Source organism: Musa acuminata, chromosome BXJ2-1, assembly GCF_036884655.1.
Source record: "Musa acuminata AAA Group cultivar baxijiao chromosome BXJ2-1, Cavendish_Baxijiao_AAA, whole genome shotgun sequence".
Taxonomy (NCBI): Eukaryota; Viridiplantae; Streptophyta; class Magnoliopsida; order Zingiberales; family Musaceae; genus Musa; species Musa acuminata.
In genome coordinates, this window is record NC_088338.1 from 27,725,643 (window position 1) to 27,741,897 (window position 16,255).

At 54.8% G+C, this 16,255-nt stretch overlaps 31 non-coding genes and 3 pseudogenes across 31 annotated transcripts; all 34 read left to right on the forward strand.

Moving 5' to 3' along the window:
* Positions 1–442: 442 nt before the first annotated feature.
* Positions 443–561, forward strand: LOC135604014 (5S ribosomal RNA; annotated as a pseudogene).
* A 349-nt stretch (positions 562–910) lies between these two features.
* LOC135600102 (5S ribosomal RNA) lies at positions 911–1,029 on the forward strand. The gene has a single exon (XR_010482433.1). It is a non-coding gene; the product is annotated as a 5S ribosomal RNA (ribosomal RNA).
* Positions 1,030–1,379: 350 nt separating this feature from the next.
* Positions 1,380–1,498, forward strand: LOC135600833 (5S ribosomal RNA). The gene has a single exon (XR_010483145.1). It is a non-coding gene; the product is annotated as a 5S ribosomal RNA (ribosomal RNA).
* Positions 1,499–1,848: 350 nt separating this feature from the next.
* Positions 1,849–1,967, forward strand: LOC135600169 (5S ribosomal RNA). The gene has a single exon (XR_010482496.1). It is a non-coding gene; the product is annotated as a 5S ribosomal RNA (ribosomal RNA).
* Positions 1,968–2,316: 349 nt separating this feature from the next.
* On the forward strand, positions 2,317–2,435 carry LOC135599867 (5S ribosomal RNA). The gene has a single exon (XR_010482208.1). It is a non-coding gene; the product is annotated as a 5S ribosomal RNA (ribosomal RNA).
* A 350-nt stretch (positions 2,436–2,785) lies between these two features.
* LOC135602779 (5S ribosomal RNA) lies at positions 2,786–2,904 on the forward strand (annotated as a pseudogene).
* Positions 2,905–3,254: 350 nt separating this feature from the next.
* On the forward strand, positions 3,255–3,373 carry LOC135600179 (5S ribosomal RNA). Its single transcript, XR_010482506.1, has one exon. It is a non-coding gene; the product is annotated as a 5S ribosomal RNA (ribosomal RNA).
* A 350-nt stretch (positions 3,374–3,723) lies between these two features.
* Positions 3,724–3,842, forward strand: LOC135600757 (5S ribosomal RNA). The gene has a single exon (XR_010483070.1). It is a non-coding gene; the product is annotated as a 5S ribosomal RNA (ribosomal RNA).
* A 350-nt stretch (positions 3,843–4,192) lies between these two features.
* On the forward strand, positions 4,193–4,311 carry LOC135600523 (5S ribosomal RNA). Its single transcript, XR_010482843.1, has one exon. It is a non-coding gene; the product is annotated as a 5S ribosomal RNA (ribosomal RNA).
* A 350-nt stretch (positions 4,312–4,661) lies between these two features.
* LOC135600758 (5S ribosomal RNA) lies at positions 4,662–4,780 on the forward strand. Its single transcript, XR_010483071.1, has one exon. It is a non-coding gene; the product is annotated as a 5S ribosomal RNA (ribosomal RNA).
* Positions 4,781–5,130: 350 nt separating this feature from the next.
* LOC135600170 (5S ribosomal RNA) lies at positions 5,131–5,249 on the forward strand. Its single transcript, XR_010482497.1, has one exon. It is a non-coding gene; the product is annotated as a 5S ribosomal RNA (ribosomal RNA).
* A 350-nt stretch (positions 5,250–5,599) lies between these two features.
* Positions 5,600–5,718, forward strand: LOC135604390 (5S ribosomal RNA). The gene has a single exon (XR_010484221.1). It is a non-coding gene; the product is annotated as a 5S ribosomal RNA (ribosomal RNA).
* Positions 5,719–6,068: 350 nt separating this feature from the next.
* Positions 6,069–6,187, forward strand: LOC135600689 (5S ribosomal RNA). The gene has a single exon (XR_010483005.1). It is a non-coding gene; the product is annotated as a 5S ribosomal RNA (ribosomal RNA).
* A 350-nt stretch (positions 6,188–6,537) lies between these two features.
* Positions 6,538–6,656, forward strand: LOC135600691 (5S ribosomal RNA). Its single transcript, XR_010483007.1, has one exon. It is a non-coding gene; the product is annotated as a 5S ribosomal RNA (ribosomal RNA).
* Positions 6,657–7,006: 350 nt separating this feature from the next.
* Positions 7,007–7,125, forward strand: LOC135599823 (5S ribosomal RNA). Its single transcript, XR_010482166.1, has one exon. It is a non-coding gene; the product is annotated as a 5S ribosomal RNA (ribosomal RNA).
* A 350-nt stretch (positions 7,126–7,475) lies between these two features.
* On the forward strand, positions 7,476–7,594 carry LOC135600238 (5S ribosomal RNA). The gene has a single exon (XR_010482564.1). It is a non-coding gene; the product is annotated as a 5S ribosomal RNA (ribosomal RNA).
* A 350-nt stretch (positions 7,595–7,944) lies between these two features.
* LOC135600326 (5S ribosomal RNA) lies at positions 7,945–8,063 on the forward strand. The gene has a single exon (XR_010482649.1). It is a non-coding gene; the product is annotated as a 5S ribosomal RNA (ribosomal RNA).
* Positions 8,064–8,413: 350 nt separating this feature from the next.
* On the forward strand, positions 8,414–8,532 carry LOC135604261 (5S ribosomal RNA). Its single transcript, XR_010484209.1, has one exon. It is a non-coding gene; the product is annotated as a 5S ribosomal RNA (ribosomal RNA).
* A 350-nt stretch (positions 8,533–8,882) lies between these two features.
* Positions 8,883–9,001, forward strand: LOC135601071 (5S ribosomal RNA). Its single transcript, XR_010483376.1, has one exon. It is a non-coding gene; the product is annotated as a 5S ribosomal RNA (ribosomal RNA).
* A 350-nt stretch (positions 9,002–9,351) lies between these two features.
* LOC135603004 (5S ribosomal RNA) lies at positions 9,352–9,470 on the forward strand. Its single transcript, XR_010484070.1, has one exon. It is a non-coding gene; the product is annotated as a 5S ribosomal RNA (ribosomal RNA).
* A 350-nt stretch (positions 9,471–9,820) lies between these two features.
* On the forward strand, positions 9,821–9,939 carry LOC135600328 (5S ribosomal RNA). Its single transcript, XR_010482651.1, has one exon. It is a non-coding gene; the product is annotated as a 5S ribosomal RNA (ribosomal RNA).
* Positions 9,940–10,289: 350 nt separating this feature from the next.
* Positions 10,290–10,408, forward strand: LOC135604594 (5S ribosomal RNA). Its single transcript, XR_010484241.1, has one exon. It is a non-coding gene; the product is annotated as a 5S ribosomal RNA (ribosomal RNA).
* A 350-nt stretch (positions 10,409–10,758) lies between these two features.
* On the forward strand, positions 10,759–10,877 carry LOC135600329 (5S ribosomal RNA). The gene has a single exon (XR_010482652.1). It is a non-coding gene; the product is annotated as a 5S ribosomal RNA (ribosomal RNA).
* Positions 10,878–11,227: 350 nt separating this feature from the next.
* LOC135600040 (5S ribosomal RNA) lies at positions 11,228–11,346 on the forward strand. Its single transcript, XR_010482374.1, has one exon. It is a non-coding gene; the product is annotated as a 5S ribosomal RNA (ribosomal RNA).
* Positions 11,347–11,696: 350 nt separating this feature from the next.
* On the forward strand, positions 11,697–11,815 carry LOC135601072 (5S ribosomal RNA). The gene has a single exon (XR_010483377.1). It is a non-coding gene; the product is annotated as a 5S ribosomal RNA (ribosomal RNA).
* A 350-nt stretch (positions 11,816–12,165) lies between these two features.
* LOC135603015 (5S ribosomal RNA) lies at positions 12,166–12,284 on the forward strand. The gene has a single exon (XR_010484071.1). It is a non-coding gene; the product is annotated as a 5S ribosomal RNA (ribosomal RNA).
* Positions 12,285–12,634: 350 nt separating this feature from the next.
* On the forward strand, positions 12,635–12,753 carry LOC135600330 (5S ribosomal RNA). Its single transcript, XR_010482653.1, has one exon. It is a non-coding gene; the product is annotated as a 5S ribosomal RNA (ribosomal RNA).
* A 350-nt stretch (positions 12,754–13,103) lies between these two features.
* LOC135604605 (5S ribosomal RNA) lies at positions 13,104–13,222 on the forward strand. Its single transcript, XR_010484242.1, has one exon. It is a non-coding gene; the product is annotated as a 5S ribosomal RNA (ribosomal RNA).
* Positions 13,223–13,572: 350 nt separating this feature from the next.
* Positions 13,573–13,691, forward strand: LOC135599623 (5S ribosomal RNA). The gene has a single exon (XR_010481970.1). It is a non-coding gene; the product is annotated as a 5S ribosomal RNA (ribosomal RNA).
* A 350-nt stretch (positions 13,692–14,041) lies between these two features.
* Positions 14,042–14,159, forward strand: LOC135601664 (5S ribosomal RNA; annotated as a pseudogene).
* Positions 14,160–14,509: 350 nt separating this feature from the next.
* LOC135600347 (5S ribosomal RNA) lies at positions 14,510–14,628 on the forward strand. The gene has a single exon (XR_010482670.1). It is a non-coding gene; the product is annotated as a 5S ribosomal RNA (ribosomal RNA).
* Positions 14,629–14,978: 350 nt separating this feature from the next.
* Positions 14,979–15,097, forward strand: LOC135600486 (5S ribosomal RNA). Its single transcript, XR_010482807.1, has one exon. It is a non-coding gene; the product is annotated as a 5S ribosomal RNA (ribosomal RNA).
* Positions 15,098–15,447: 350 nt separating this feature from the next.
* LOC135600371 (5S ribosomal RNA) lies at positions 15,448–15,566 on the forward strand. Its single transcript, XR_010482694.1, has one exon. It is a non-coding gene; the product is annotated as a 5S ribosomal RNA (ribosomal RNA).
* Positions 15,567–15,915: 349 nt separating this feature from the next.
* LOC135601598 (5S ribosomal RNA) lies at positions 15,916–16,034 on the forward strand. The gene has a single exon (XR_010483888.1). It is a non-coding gene; the product is annotated as a 5S ribosomal RNA (ribosomal RNA).
* The last annotated feature ends 221 nt before the right edge of the window (positions 16,035–16,255 follow it).

The following is a 16,255-nucleotide window of genomic DNA, read 5'->3' on the forward strand; positions in this document are numbered from 1 at the left end:
GATGCTTACATTATCACCAGAAATATTATACGAAAATTCGGAAATGAGGGGTGTTACAGGTGACCCCCTGGGAAGTCCTCGTGTTGCACTCCTTTTTGCATCCCGGGATACGAAATATCTCCCGTAGAGCTCCGAGACGATTGTTTCGGGGCTGGAAATTTGCAGCGACCGCTACGCAGTCAGTATCGAGGGGCTCGGAGAAAGCTTTCCGGATCGGGGTCGCAATAGCGATTCCGAGATCGTTCTAAAAAGTGCCGATGGTTTCGGCACGCGCTTGCCGTGACCGATAAGCAGTCGTCGGGCTAGGGCTCGGAGAGAGCTTGCAATAGGGATTTCATGAACGTTCGAGAAAGCGATGACGGTTTCGTGACGGGCAAGAGGCTCCGGACGTTGATATGCCGACCGCGACGTGCACATAGGCGAGGGACGAAGCACGGGAAACGGGTGCGATAATTCCAACACTAAATCACCGGATCCCATCAAAACTCCGAAGTTAAGCGTGCTTAGGCTAGAGTAGTACTAGGATTGGTGACCACGTGGGAAGTCCTCGAGTTGCTCTCATTTTTGCATCCCGGGATACGAAACATCTCCCGTAGAGCTTCGAGACGATTGTTTTGGGGCTGGAAATTTGCTATGACCGCTACGCAGTCAGTATCGAGGGGCTCGGAGAGAGCTTTCCGGATTGGGGTCGCAATAGCGATTCCGAGATCGTTCTAAAAAGTGCCGATGGTTTCGGCAAGCGCTTGCCTAACCGATACGCAGTCGTCGGGCTAGGGCTCGGAGAGAGCTTGCAATAGGGATTTCATGAACGTTCGAGAAAGCGACGACGGTTTCGTGACGGGCAAGAGGCTCCGGACGTTGATATGCTGACCGCGACGTGCACATAGGCGAGGGACGAAGCACGCGAAACGGGTGCGATAATGCCAGCACTAAATCACCGGATCCCATCAAAACTCCGAAGTTATGCGTGCTTGGGCCAGAGTAGTACTCGGATGGGTGACCCCCTGGGAAGTCCTCGTGTTGCACTCCTTTTTGCATCCCGGGATACGAAATATCTCTCGTAGAGCTCCGAGACGATTGTTTCGGGGCTGGAAATTCGCTGTGACCGCTACGCAGTCAGTATCGAGGGGCTCGGAGAGAGCTTTCCGGATCGGGGTCGCAATAGCGATTCCGAGATCGTTCTAAAAAGTGCCGATGGTTTCGGCACGCGCTTGCCGTGACCGATACGCAGTCGTCGGGCTAGGGCTCGGAGAGAGCTTGCAATAGGGATTTCGTGAACGTTCGAGAAAGCGATGACGGTTTCGTGACGGGCAAGAGGCTCCGGACGTTGATATGCCGACCGCGACGTGCACATAGGCGAGGGACGAAGCACGGGAAACGGGTGCGATAATGCCGACACTAAATCACCGGATCCCATCAAAACTCCGAAGTTAAGCGTGCTTGGGCCAGAGTAGTACTAGGATGGGTGACCACGTGGGAAGTCCTCGAGTTGCACTCATTTTTGTATCCCGGGATACGAAACATCTCCCGTAGAGCTTCGAGACGATTGTTTTGGGGCTGGAAATTTGCTGTGACCGCTACGCTGTCAGTATCGAGGGGCTCGGAGAGAGCTTTCCGGATTGGGGTCGCAATAGCGATTCCGAGATCGTTCTAAAAAGTGCCGATGGTTTCGGCACGCGCTTGCCGTGACCGATACGCAATCGTGGGGCTAGGGCTCGGAGAGAGCTTGCAATAGGGATTTGGTGAACGTTCGAGAAAGCGACGACGGTTTCGTGACGGGCAAGAGGCTCCGGACGTTGATATGCCGACCGCGACGTGCACATAGGCGAGGGACGAAGCACGCGAAACGGGTGCGATAATGCCAGCACTAAATCACCGGATCCCATCAAAACTCCGAAGTTAAGCATGCTTGGGCCAGAGTAGTACTAGGATGGGTGACCCCCTGGGAAGTCCTCGAGTTGCACTCCTTTTTGCATCCCGGGATACGAAACATCTCCCGTAGAGCTTCGAGACGATTGTTTTGGGGCTGGAAATTTGCTATGACCGCTACGCAGTCAGTATCGAGGGGCTCGGAGAGAGCTTTCCGGATTGGGGTCGCAATAGCGATTCCGAGATCATTCTAAAAAGTGTAGATGGTTTCGGCAAGCGCTTGCCTGACCGATACGCAGTCGTCGGGCTAGGGCTCGGAGAGAGCTTGCAATAGGGATTTCGTGAACGTTCGAGAAAGCGACGACGGTTTCGTGACGGGCAAGAGGCTCCGGACGTTGATATGCCGACCGCGACGTGCACATAGGCGAGGGACGAAGCACACGAAACGGGTGCGATAATGCCAGCACTAAATCACCGGATCCCATCAAAACTCCGTAGTTATGCGTGCTTGGGCAAGAGTAGTACTAGGATGGGTGACCCCCTGGGAAGTCCTCGTGTTGCACTCCTTTTTGCATCCCGGGATACGAAATATCTCCCGTAGAGCTCCGAGACGATTGTTTCGGGGCTGGAAATTTGCTGTGACCGCTACGTAGTCAGTATCGAGGGGCTCGGAGAGAGCTTTCCGGATCGGGGTCGCAATAGCGATTCCGAGATCGTTCTAAAAAGTGCCGATGGTTTCGGCACGCGCTTGCCGTGACCGATAAGCAGTCGTCGGGCTAGGGCTCGGAGAGAGCTTGCAATAGGGATTTCATGAACATTCGAGAAAACGATGACGGTTTCGTGACGGGCAAGAGGCTCCGGACGTTGATATGCCGACCGCGACGTGCACATAGGCGAGGGACGAAGCACGGGAAACGGGTGCGATAATTCCAACACTAAATCACCGGATCCCATCAAAACTCCGAAGTTAAGCGTGCTTAGGCCAGAGTAGTACTAGGATGGGTGACCACGTGGGAAGTCCTCGAGTTGCAATCATTTTTGCATCCCGGGATACGAAACATCTCCCGTAGAGCTTCGAGACGATTGTTTTGGGGTTGGAAATTTGCTGTGACCGCTACGCAGTCAGTATCGAGGGGCTCGGAGAGAGCTTTCCGGATTGGGGTCGCAATAGCGATTCCGAGATCGTTCTAAAAAGTGCCGATGGTTTCGGCAAGCGCTTGCCGTGACCGATACGCAGTCGTCGGGCTAGGGCTCGGAGAGAGCTTGCAATAGGGATTTCGTGAACGTTCGAGAAAGTGACGACGGTTTCGTGACGGGCAAGAGGCTCCGGACGTTGATATGCCGACCGTGACGTGCACATAGGCGAGGGACGAAGAACGCGAAACGGGTGCGATAATGCCAGCACTAAATCACCGGATCCCATCAAAACTCCGAAGTTATGCGTGCTTGGGCCAGAGTAGTACTAGAATGGGTGACCCCCTGGGAAGTCCTCGTGTTGCACTCCTTTTTGCATCCCGGGATACGAAATATCTCTCGTAGAGCTCCGAGACGATTGTTTCGGGGCTGGAAATTTGCTGTGACCGCTACGCGGTCAGTATCGAGGGGCTCGGAGAGAGCTTTCCGGATTGGGGTCGCAATAGCGATTCCAAGATCGTTCTAAAAAGTGCCGATGGTTTCGGCACGCGCTTGCCGTGACCGATACGCAGTCGTCGGGCTAGGGCTCGGAGAGAGCTTGCAATAGGGATTTCGTGAACGTTCGAGAAAGCGATGACTGTTTCGTGATGGGCAAGACGCTCCGGACGTTGATATGCCGACCGCGACGTGCACATAGGCGAGGGACGAAGCACGGGAAACGGGTGCGATAATGCCAACACTAAATCACCGGATCCCATCAAAACTCCGAAGTTAAGCGTGCTTGGGCCAGAGTAGTACTAGGATGGGTGACCACGTGGGAAGTCCTCGAGTTGCACTCATTTTTGCATCCCGGGATACGAAACATCTCACGTAGAGCTTCGAGACGATTGTTTTGGGGCTGGAAATTTGCTGTGACCGCTACGCAGTCAGTATCGAGGGGCTCGGAGAGAGCTTTCCGGATTGGGGTCGCAATAGCGATTCCGAGATCGTTCTAAAAAGTGCCGATGGTTTCGGCACGCGCTTGCCGTGACCGATACGCAGTCGTCGGGCTAGGGCTCGGAGAGAGCTTGCAATAGGGATTTGGTGAACGTTCGAGAAAGCGACGACGGTTTCGTGACGGGCAAGAGGCTCCGGACGTTGATATGCCGACCGCGACGTGCACATAGGCGAGGGACGAAGCACGCGAAATGGGTGCGATAATGCCAGCACTAAATCACCGGATCCCATCAAAACTCCGAAGTTAAGCATGCTTGGGCCAGAGTAGTACTAGGATGGGTGACCACGTGGGAAGTCCTCGAGTTGCACTCATTTTTGCATCCCGGGATACTAAACATCTCCCGTAGAGCTTCGAGACGATTGTTTTGGGGTTGGAAATTTGCTGTGACCGCTACGCAGTCAGTATCGAGGGGCTCGGAGAGAGCTTTCCGGATTGGGGTCGCAATAGCGATTCCGAGATCGTTCTAAAAAGTGCCGATGGTTTCGGCACGCGCTTGCCGTGACTGATACGCAGTCGTCGGGCTAGGGCTCGGAGAGAGCTTGCAATAGGGATTTGGTGAACGTTCGAGAAAGCGACGACGGTTTCGTGACGGGCAAGAGGCTCCGGACGTTGATATGCCGACCGCGACGTGTACATAGGCGAGGGACGAAGCACGGGAAACGGGTGCGATAATGCCAACACTAAATCACCGGATCCCATCAAAACTCCGAAGTTAAGCGTGCTTGGGCCAGAGTAGTACTAGGATGGGTGACCACGTGGGAAGTCCTCGAGTTGCACTCATTTTTGCATCCCGGGATACGAAACATCTCACGTAGAGCTTCGAGACGATTGTTTTGGGGCTGGAAATTTGCTGTGACCGCTACGCAGTCAGTATCGAGGGGCTCGGAGAGAGCTTTCCGGATTGGGGTCGCAATAGCGATTCCGAGATCGTTCTAAAAAGTGCCGATGGTTTCGGCACGCGATTGCCGTGACCGATACGCAGTCGTCGGGCTAGGGCTCGGAGAGAGCTTGCAATAGGGATTTGGTGAACGTTCGAGAAAGCGACGACGGTTTCGTGACGGGCAAGAGGCTCCGGACGTTGATATGCCGACCGCGACGTGCACATAGGCGAGGGACGAAGCACGCGAAATGGGTGCGATAATGCCAGCACTAAATCACCGGATCCCATCAAAACTCCGAAGTTAAGCATGCTTGGGCCAGAGTAGTACTAGGATGGGTGACCCCCTGGGAAGTCCTCGAGTTGCACTCCTTTTTGCATCCCGGGATACGAAACATCTCCCGTAGAGCTTCGAGACGATTGTTTTGGGGCTGGAAATTTGCTGTGACCGCTACGCAGTCAGTATCGAGGGGCTCGGAGAGAGCTTTCCGGATTGGGGTCGCAAGAGCGATTCTGAGATCGTTCTAAAAAGTGCCGATGGTTTCGGCACGCGCTTGCCGTGACCGATACGCAGTCGTCGGGCTAGGGCTCGGAGAGAGCTTGCAATAGGGATTTCGTGAACGTTCGAGAAAGCGACGACGGTTTCGTGACGGGCGAGAGGCTCCGGACGTTGATATGCCGACCGCGATGTGCACATAGGCGAGGGACGAAGCACGCGAAACGGGTGCGATAATGCCAGCACTAAATCACCGGATCCCATCAAAACTCCGAAGTTAAGCGTGCTTGGGCCAGAGTAGTACTAGGATGGGTGACCACTTGGGAAGTCCACGAGTTGCACTCCTTTATGCATCCCGGGATACGAAACATCTCCCGTAGAGCTCCGACACGATTGTTTTGGGGCTGGAAATTTGCGGTGACCGCTATGCAGTCAGTATCGAGGGGCTCGGAGAGAGCTTTACGGATTGGGGTCGCAATAGCGATTCCGAGATCGTTCTAAAAAGTGCAGATGGTTTCGGCACGCGCTTGCCGTGACCGATACGCAGTCGTCGGGCTAGGGCTCGGAGAGAGCTTGCAATAGGGATTTGGTGAACGTTCGAGAAAGCGACGACGGTTTCGTGACGGGCAAGAGGCTCCGGACGTTGATATGCCGACCGCGACGTGCACATAGGCTAGGGACGAAGCACGCGAAACGGGTGCGATAATGCCAGCACTAAATCACCGGATCCCATCAAAACTCTGAAGTTAAGCATGCTTGGGCCAGAGTAGTACTAGGATGGGTGACCACCTGGGAAGTCCTCGAGTTGCACTCCTTTTTGCATCCCGGGATACGAAACATCTCCCGTAGAGCTCCGAGACGATTGTTTTGGGGCTGGAAATTTGCTGTGACCGCTACGTAGTCAGTATCGAGGGGCTCGGAGAGAGCTTTACGGATTGGGGTCGCAATAGCGATTCCGAGATCGTTCTAAAAAGTGCAGATGGTTTCGGCACGCGCTTGCCGTGACCGATACGCAGTCGTCGGGCTAGGGCTCGGAGAGAGCTTGCAATAGGGATTTGGTGAACGTTCGAGAAAGCGACGACGGTTTCGTGACGGGCAAGAGGCTCCGGACGTTGATATGCCGACCGCGACGTGCACATAGGCTAGGGACGAAGCACGCGAAACGGGTGCGATAATGCCAGCACTAAATCACCGGATCCCATCAAAACTCTGAAGTTAAGCATGCTTGGGCCAGAGTAGTACTAGGATGGGTGACCACCTGGGAAGTCCTCGAGTTGCACTCCTTTTTGCATCCCGGGATACGAAACATCTCCCGTAGAGCTCCGAGACGATTGTTTTGGGGCTGGAAATTTGCTGTGACCGCTACGTAGTCAGTATCGAGGGGCTCGGAGAGAGCTTTCCGGATTGGGGTCGCAATAGCGATTCCGAGATCGTTCTAAAAAGTGCAGATGGTTTCGGCACGCGCTTGCCGTGACCGATACGCAGTCGTCGGGCTAGGGTTCGGAGAGAGCTTGCAATAGGGATTTGGTGAACGTTCGAGAAAGCGACGACGGTTTCGTGATGGGCAAGAGGCTCCGGACGTTGATATGCCGACCGCGACGTGCACATAGGTTAGGGACGAAGCACGCGAAACGGGTGCGATAATGCCAGCACTAAATCACCGGATCCCATCAAAACTCCGAAGTTAAGCGTGCTTGGGCCAGAGTAGTACTAGGATGGGTGACCCCCAGGGAAGTCCTCGAGTTGCACTCCTTTTTGCATCCCGGGATATGAAACATCTCCCGTAGAGCTTCGAGACGATTGTTTTGGGGCTGGAAATTTGCTGTGACCGCTACGCAGTCAGTATCGAGGGGCTCGGAGAGAGCTTTCCGGATTGGGGTCGCAATAGCGATTCCGAGATCGTTCTAAAAAGTGCCGATGGTTTCGGCAAGCGCTTGCCGTGACCGATACGCAGTCGTCGGGCTAGGGCTCGGAGAGAGCTTGCAATAGGGATTTCGTGAACGTTCGAGAAAGCGACGACGGTTTCGTGATGGGCAAGAGGCTCCGGACGTTGATATGCCAACCGCGACGTGCACATAGGCGAGGGACGAAGCACGCGAAACGGGTGCGATAATGCCAGCACTAAATCACCGGATCCCATCAAAACTCCGTAGTTATGCGTGCTTGGGCCAGAGTAGTACTAGGATGGGTGACCCCCTGGGAAGTCCTCGTGTTGCACTCCTTTTTGCATCCCGGGATACGAAATATCTCCCGTAGAGCTCCGAGACGATTGTTTCGGGGCTGGAAATTTGCTGTGACCGCTACGCAGTCAGTATCGAGGGGCTCGGAGAGAGCTTTCCGGATTGGGGTCGCAATAGCGATTCCGAGATCGTTCTAAAAAGTGCCGATGGTTTCGGCACGCGCTTGCCGTGACCGATACGCAGTCGTCGGGCTAGGGCTCGGAGAGAGCTTGCAATAGGTATTTGGTGAACGTTCGACAAAGCGACGACGCTTTCGTGACGGGCAAGAGGCTCCGGACGTTGATATGCCGACCGCGACGTGCACATAGGCGAGGGACGAAGCACGCGAAACGGGTGCGATAATGCCAGCTCTAAATCAACGGATCCCATCAAAACTCCGAAGTTAAGCGTGCTTGGGCCAGAGTAGTACTAGGATGGGTGACCCCCTGGGAAGTCCTCGTGTTGCACTCCTTTTTGCATCCCGGGATACGAAACATCTCCCGTAGAGCTCCGAGACGATTGTTTTGGGGCTGGAAATTTGTTGTGACCGCTACGCAGTCAGTATCGAGGGGCTCGGAGAGAGCTTTCCGGATTGGGGTCGCAATAGCGATTCCGAGATCGTTCTAAAAAGTGCCGATGGTTTCGGCACGCGCTTGCCGTGACCGATACGCAGTCGTCGGGCTAGGGCTCGGAGAGAGCTTGCAATAGGTATTTGGTGAACGTTCGAGAAAGCGACGACGCTTTAGTGACGGGCAAGAGGCTCCGGACGTTGATATGCCGACCGCGACGTGCACATAGGCGAGGGACGAAGCACGCGAAACGGGTGCGATAATGCCAGCACTAAATCACCGAATTCCATCAAAACTCCGAAGTTAAGCGTGCTTGGGCCAGAGTAGTACTAGGATGGGTGACCCCCTGGGAAGTCCTCGTGTTGCACTCCTTTTTGCATCCCGGGATACGAAACATCTCCCGTAGAGCTCCGAGACGATTGTTTTGGGGCTGGAAATTTGCTGTGACCGCTACGCAGTCAGTATCGAGGGGCTCGGAGAGAGCTTTCCGGATTGGGGTCGCAATAGCGATTCCGAGATCGTTCTAAAAAGTGCAGATGGTTTCGGCACGCGCTTGCCGTGACCGATACGCAGTCGTCGGGCTAGGGCTCGGAGAGAGCTTGCAATAGGGATTTGGTGAACGTTCGAGAAAGCGACGACGGTTTCGTGACGGGCAAGAGGCTCCGGACGTTGATATGCCGACCGCGACGTGCACATAGGCTAGGGACGAACCACGCGAAACGGGTGCGATAATGCCAGCACTAAATCAACGGATCCCCTCAAAACTCCGAAGTTAAGCGTGCTTGGGCCAGAGTAGTACTAGGATGGGTGACCCCCTGGGAAGTCCTCGAGTTGCACTCCTTTTTGCATCCCGGGATACGAAACATCTCCCGTAGAGCTTCGAGACGATTGTTTTGGGGCTGGAAATTTGCTGTGACCGCTACGCAGTCAGTATCGAGGGGCTCGGAGAGAGCTTTCCGGATTGGGGTCGCAATAGCGATTCCGAGATCGTTCTAAAAAGTGCCGATGGTTTCGGCATGCGCTTGCCGTGACCGATACGCAGTCGTCGGGCTATGGCTCGGAGAGAGCTTGCAATAGGGATTTCGTGAACGTTCGAGAAAGCGATGACGGTTTCGTGATGGGCGAGAGGCTCCGGACGTTGATATTCCGATCGCGACATGCACATAGGCGAGGGACGAAGCACGCGAAACGGGTGCGATAATGCCAGCACTAAATCACCGGATCCCATCAAAACTCCGAAGTTAAGCGTGCTTGGGCTAGAGTAGTACTAGGATGGGTGACCACTTGGGAAGTCCTCGAGTTGCACTCCTTTATGCATCCCGGGATACGAAACATCTCCCGTAGAGCTCCGACACGATTGTTTTGGGGCTGGAATTTTGCTGTGACCGCTACGCAGTCAGTATCGAGGGGCTCGGAGAGAGCTTTCCGGATTGGGGTCGCAATAGCGATTCCGAGATCGTTCTAAAAAGTGCCGATGGTTTCGGCACGCGCTTGCCGTGACCGATACGCAGTCGTCGGGCTAGGGCTCGGAGAGAGCTTGCAATAGGTATTTGGTGAACGTTCGACAAAGCGACGACGCTTTCGTGACGGGCAAGAGGCTCCGGACGTTGATATGCCGACCGAGACGTGCACATAGGCGAGGGACGAAGCACGCGAAACGGGTGCGATAATGCCAGCTCTAAATCAACGGATCCCATCAAAACTCCGAAGTTAAGCGTGCTTGGGCCAGAGTAGTACTAGGATGGGTGACCCCCTGGGAAGTCCTCGTGTTGCACTCCTTTTTGCATCCCCGGATACGAAACATCTCCCGTAGAGCTCCGAGACGATTGTTTTGGGGCTGGAAATTTGCTGTGACCGCTACGCAGTCAGTATCGAGGGGCTCGGAGAAAGCTTTCCGGATTGGGGTCGCAATAGCGATTCCGAGATCGTTCTAAAAAGTGCCGATGGTTTCGACACGCGCTTGCCGTGACCGATACGCAGTCGTCGGGCTATGGCTCGGAGAGAGCTTGCAATAGGGATTTCGTGAACGTTCGAGAAAGCGATGACGGTTTCGTGACGGGCGAGAGGCTCCGGACGTTGATATTCCGATCGCGACATGCACATAGGCGAGGGACGAAGCACGCGAAACGGGTGCGATAATGCCAGCACTAAATCACCGGATCCCATCAAAACTCCGAAGTTAAGCGTGCTTGGGCCAGAGTAGTACTAGGATGGGTGACCACTTGGGAAGTCCTCGAGTTGCACTCCTTTATGCATCCCGGGATACGAAACATCTCCCGTAGAGCTCCGACACGATTGTTTTGGGGCTGGAAATTTGCTGTGACCGCTACGCAGTCAGTATCGAGGGGCTCGGAGAGAGCTTTCCGGATTGGGGTCGCAATAGCGATTCCGAGATCGTTCTAAAAAGTGCCGATGGTTTCGGCACGCGCTTGCCGTGACCGATACGCAGTCGTCGGGCTAGGGCTCGGAGAGAGCTTGCAATAGGTATTTGGTGAACGTTCGACAAAGCGACGACGCTTTCGTGACGGGCAAGAGGCTCCGGACGTTGATATGCCGACCGCGACGTGCACATAGGCGAGGGACGAAGCACGCGAAACGGGTGCGATAATGCCAGCTCTAAATCAACGGATCCCATCAAAACTCCGAAGTTAAGCGTGCTTGGGCCAGAGTAGTACTAGGATGGGTGACCCCCTGGGAAGTCCTCGTGTTGCACTCCTTTTTGCATCCCGGGATACGAAACATATCCCGTAGAGCTCCGAGACGATTGTTTTGGGGCTGGAAATTTGTTGTGACCGCTACGCAGTCAGTATCGAGGGGCTCGGAGAGAGCTTTCCGGATTGGGGTCGCAATAGCGATTCCGAGATCGTTCTAAAAAGTGCCGATGGTTTCGGCACGCGCTTGCCGTGACCGATACGCAGTCGTCGGGCTAGGGCTCGGAGAGAGCTTGCAATAGGTATTTGGTGAACGTTCGAGAAAGCGACGACGCTTTAGTGACGGGCAAGAGGCTCCGGACGTTGATATGCCGACCGCGACGTGCACATAGGCGAGGGACGAAGCACGCGAAACGGGTGCGATAATGCCAGCACTAAATCACCGAATTCCATCAAAACTCCGAAGTTAAGCGTGCTTGGGCCAGAGTAGTACTAGGACGGGTGACCCCCTGGGAAGTCCTCGTGTTGCACTCCTTTTTGCATCCCGGGATACGAAACATCTCCCGTAGAGCTCCGAGACGATTGTTTTGGGGCTGGAAATTTGCTGTGACCGCTACGCAGTCAGTATCGAGGGGCTCGGAGAGAGCTTTCCGGATTGGGGTCGCAATAGCGATTCCGAGATCGTTCTAAAAAGTGCAGATGGTTTCGGCACGCGCTTGCCGTGACCGTTACGCAGTCGTCGGGCTAGGGCTCGGAGAGAGCTTGCAATAGGGATTTGGTGAACGTTCGAGAAAGCGACGACGGTTTCGTGACGGGCAAGAGGCTCCGGACGTTGATATGCCGACCGCGACGTGCACATAGGCTAGGGACGAACCACGCGAAACGGGTGCGATAATGCCAGCACTAAATCAACGGATCCCCTCAAAACTCCGAAGTTAAGCGTGCTTGGGCCAGAGTAGTACTAGGATGGGTGACCCCCTGGGAAGTCCTCGAGTTGCACTCCTTTTTGCATCCCGGGATACGAAACATCTCCCGTAGAGCTTCGAGACGATTGTTTTGGGGCTGGAAATTTGCTGTGACCGCTACGCAGTCAGTATCGAGGGGCTCGGAGAGAGCTTTCCGGATTGGGGTCGCAATAGCGATTCCGAGATCGTTTTAAAAAGTGCCGATGGTTTCGGCATGCGCTTGCCGTGACCGATACGCAGTCGTCGGGCTATGGCTCGGAGAGAGCTTGCAATAGGGATTTCGTGAACGTTCGAGAAAGCGATGACGGTTTCGTGATGGGCGAGAGGCTCCGGACGTTGATATTCCGATCGCGACATGCACATAGGCGAGGGACGAAGCACGCGAAACGGGTGCGATAATGCCAGCACTAAATCACCGGATCCCATCAAAACTCCGAAGTTAAGCGTGCTTGGGCTAGAGTAGTACTAGGATGGGTGACCACTTGGGAAGTCCTCGAGTTGCACTCCTTTATGCATCCCGGGATACGAAACATCTCCCGTAGAGCTCCGACACGATTGTTTTGGGGCTGGAATTTTGCTGTGACCGCTACGCAGTCAGTATCGAGGGGCTCGGAGAGAGCTTTCCGGATTGGGGTCGCAATAGCGATTCCGAGATCGTTCTAAAAAGTGCCGATGGTTTCGGCACGCGCTTGCCGTGACCGATACGCAGTCGTCGGGCTAGGGCTCGGAGAGAGCTTGCAATAGGTATTTGGTGAACGTTCGACAAAGCGACGACGCTTTCGTGACGGGCAAGAGGCTCCGGACGTTGATATGCCGACCGCGACGTGCACATAGGCGAGGGACGAAGCACGCGAAACGGGTGCGATAATGCCAGCTCTAAATCAACGGATCCCATCAAAACTCCGAAGTTAAGCGTGCTTGGGCCAGAGTAGTACTAGGATGGGTGACCCCCTGGGAAGTCCTCGTGTTGCACTCCTTTTTGCATCCCCGGATACGAAACATCTCCCGTAGAGCTCCGAGACGATTGTTTTGGGGCTGGAAATTTGCTGTGACCGCTACGCAGTCAGTATCGAGGGGCTCGGAGAAAGCTTTCCGGATTGGGGTCGCAATAGCGATTCCGAGATCGTTCTAAAAAGTGCCGATGGTTTCGACACGCGCTTGCCGTGACCGATACGCAGTCGTCGGGCTATGGCTCGGAGAGAGCTTGCAATAGGGATTTCGTGAACGTTCGAGAAAGCGATGACGGTTTCGTGACGGGCGAGAGGCTCCGGACGTTGATATTCCGATCGCGACATGCACATAGGCGAGGGACGAAGCACGCGAAACGGGTGCGATAATGCCAGCACTAAATCACCGGATCCCATCAAAACTCCGAAGTTAAGCGTGCTTGGGCCAGAGTAGTACTAGGATGGGTGACCACTTGGGAAGTCCTCGAGTTGCACTCCTTTATGCATCCCGGGATACGAAACATCTCCCGTAGAGCTCCGACACGATTGTTTTGGGGCTGGAAATTTGCTGTGACCGCTACGCAGTCAGTATCGAGGGGCTCGGAGAGAGCTTTCCGGATTGGGGTCGCAATAGCGATTCCGAGATCGTTCTAAAAAGTGCCGATAGTTTCGGCACGCGCTTGCCGTGACCGATACGCAGTCGTCGGGCTAGGGCTCGGAGAGAGCTTGCAATAGGAATTTGGTGAACGTTCGAGAAAGCGACGACGCTTTCGTGACGGGCAAGAGGCTCCGGACGTTGATATGCCGACCGCGACGTGCACATAGGCGAGGGACGAAGCACGCGAAACGGGTGCGATAATGCCAGCACTAAATCACCGGATTCCATCAAAACTCCGAAGTTAAGCGTGCTTGGGCCAGAGTAGTACTAGGATGGGTGACCCCCTGGGAAGTCCTCGTGTTGCACTCCTTTATGCATCCCGGGATACGAAACATCTCCCGTAGAGCTCCGAGACGATTGTTTTGGGGCTGGAAATTTGCTGTGACCGCTACGCAGTCAGTATCGAGGGGCTCGGAGAGAGCTTTCCGGATTGGGTTCGCAATAGCGATTCCGAGATCGTTCTAAAAAGTGCAGATGGTTTCGGCACGCGCTTGACGTGACCGATACGCAGTCGTAGGGCTAGGGCTCGGAGAGAGCTTGCAATAGGTATTTGGTGAACGTTCGAGAAAGCGACGACGGTTTCGTGACGGGCAAGAGGCTCCGGACGTTGATATGCCGACCGCGACGTGCACATAGTCGAGGGACGAAGCACGCGAAACGGGTGCGATAATGCCAGCACTAAATCACCGGATTCCATCAAACTTCGAAGTTAAGCGTGCTTTGGCCAGAGTAGTACTAGGATGGGTGACCCCCTGGGAAGTCCTCGTGTTGCACTCCTTTTTGCATCCCGGGATACGAAACATCTCCCGTAGAGCTCCGAGACGATTGTTTTGGGGCTGGAAATTTGCTGTGACCGCTACGCAGTCAGTATCGAGGGGCTCGGAGAGAGCTTTCCGGATTGGGTTCGCAATAGCGATTCCGAGATCGTTCTAAAAAGTGCAGATGGTTTCGGCACGCGCTTGCCGTGACCGATACGCAGTCGTCGGGCTAGGGCTCGGAGAGAGCTTGCAATAGGGATTTGGTGAACGTTCGAGAAAGCGACGACGGTTTCGTGACGGGCAAGAGGCTCCGGACGTTGATATGCCGACCGCGACGTGCACATAGGCTAGGGACGAAGCACGCGAAACGGGTGCGATAATGCCAGCACTAAATCACCGGATCCCATCAAAACTCCGAAGTTAAGCGTGCTTGGGCCAGAGTAGTGCTAGGATGGGTGACCCCCTGGGAAGTCCTCGAGTTGCACTCCTTTTTGCATCCCGGGATACGAAACATCTCCCGTAGAGCTTCGAGACGATTGTTTTGGGGCTGGAAATTTGCTGTGACCGCTACGCAGTCAGTATCGAGGGGCTCGGAGAGAGCTTTCCGGATTGGGGTCGCATTAGCGATTCCGAGATCGTTCTAAAAAGTGCCGATGGTTTCGGCACGCGCTTGCCGTGACCGATACGCAGTCGTCGGGCTAGGGCTCGGAGAGAGCTTGCAATAGGGATTTCGTGAACGTTCGAGAAAGCGACGACGGTTTCGTGACGGGCGAGAGGCTCCGGACGTTGATATGCCGACCGCGACGTGCACATAGGCGAGGGACGAAGCACGCGAAATGGGTGCGATAATGCCAACACTAAATCACCGGATCCCATCAAAACTCCGAAGTTAAGCGTGCTTGGGCCAGAGTAGTACTAGGATGGGTGACCACGTGGGAAGTCCTCGAGTTGCACTCCTTTTTGCATCCCGGGATACGAAACATCTCCCGTAGAGCTTCGAGACGATTGTTTTGGGGCTGGAAATTTGCTGTGACCGCTACGCAGTCAGTATCGAGGGGCTCGGAGAGAGCTTTCCGGATTGGGGTCGCAATAGCTATTCCGAGATCGTTCTAAAAAGTGCCGATGGTTTCGGCACGCGCTTGCCGTGACCGATACGCAGTCGTCGGGCTAGGGCTCGGAGAGAGCTTGCAATAGGGATTTGGTGAACGTTCGAGAAAGCGACGACGGTTTCGTGACGGGCAAGAGGCTCCGGACGTTGATATGCCGACCGCAACGTGCACATAGGCGAGGGACGAAGCACGCGAAACGGGTGCGATAATGCCAGCACTAAATCACCGGATCCCATCAAAACTCCGAAGTTAAGCGTGCTTGGGCCAGAGTAGTACTAGGATGGGTGACCCCCTGGGAAGTCCTCGTGTTGCACTCCTTTATGCATCCCGGGATACGAAACATCTCCCGTAGAGCTCCGACACGATTGTTTTGGGGCTGGAAATTTGCGGTGACCGCTACGCTGTCAGTATCGAGGGGCTCGGAGAGAGCTTTCCGGATTGGGGTCGCAATAGCGATTCCGAGATCGTTCTAAAAAGTGCTGATGGTTTCGGCACGCGCTTGCCGTGACCGATACGCAGTCTCGGGCTAGGGCTTGGAGAGAGCTTGCAATAGGTATTTGGTGAACGTTCGAGAAAGCGACGACGCTTTCGTGACGGGCAAGAGGCTCCGGACGTTGATATGCCGACCGCGACGTGCACATAGGCGAGGGACGAAGCACGCGAAACGGGTGCGATAATGCCAGCACTAAATCACCGGATTCCATCAAAACTTCGAAGTTAAGCGTGCTTTGGCCAGAGTAGTACTAGGATGGGTGACCCCCTGGGAAGTCATCGTGTTGCACTCCTTTTTGCATCCCGAGATACGAAACATCTCCCGTAGAGCTCCGAGACGATTGTTTTGGGGCTGGAAATTTGCTGTGACCGCTACGTAGTCAGTATCGAGGGGCTCGGAGAGAGCTTTCCGGATTGGGTTCGCAATAGCGATTCCGTGATCGTTCTAAAAAGTGCAGATGGTTTCGGCACGCGCTTGCCGTGACCGATACGCAGTCGTCGAGCTAGGGCTCGG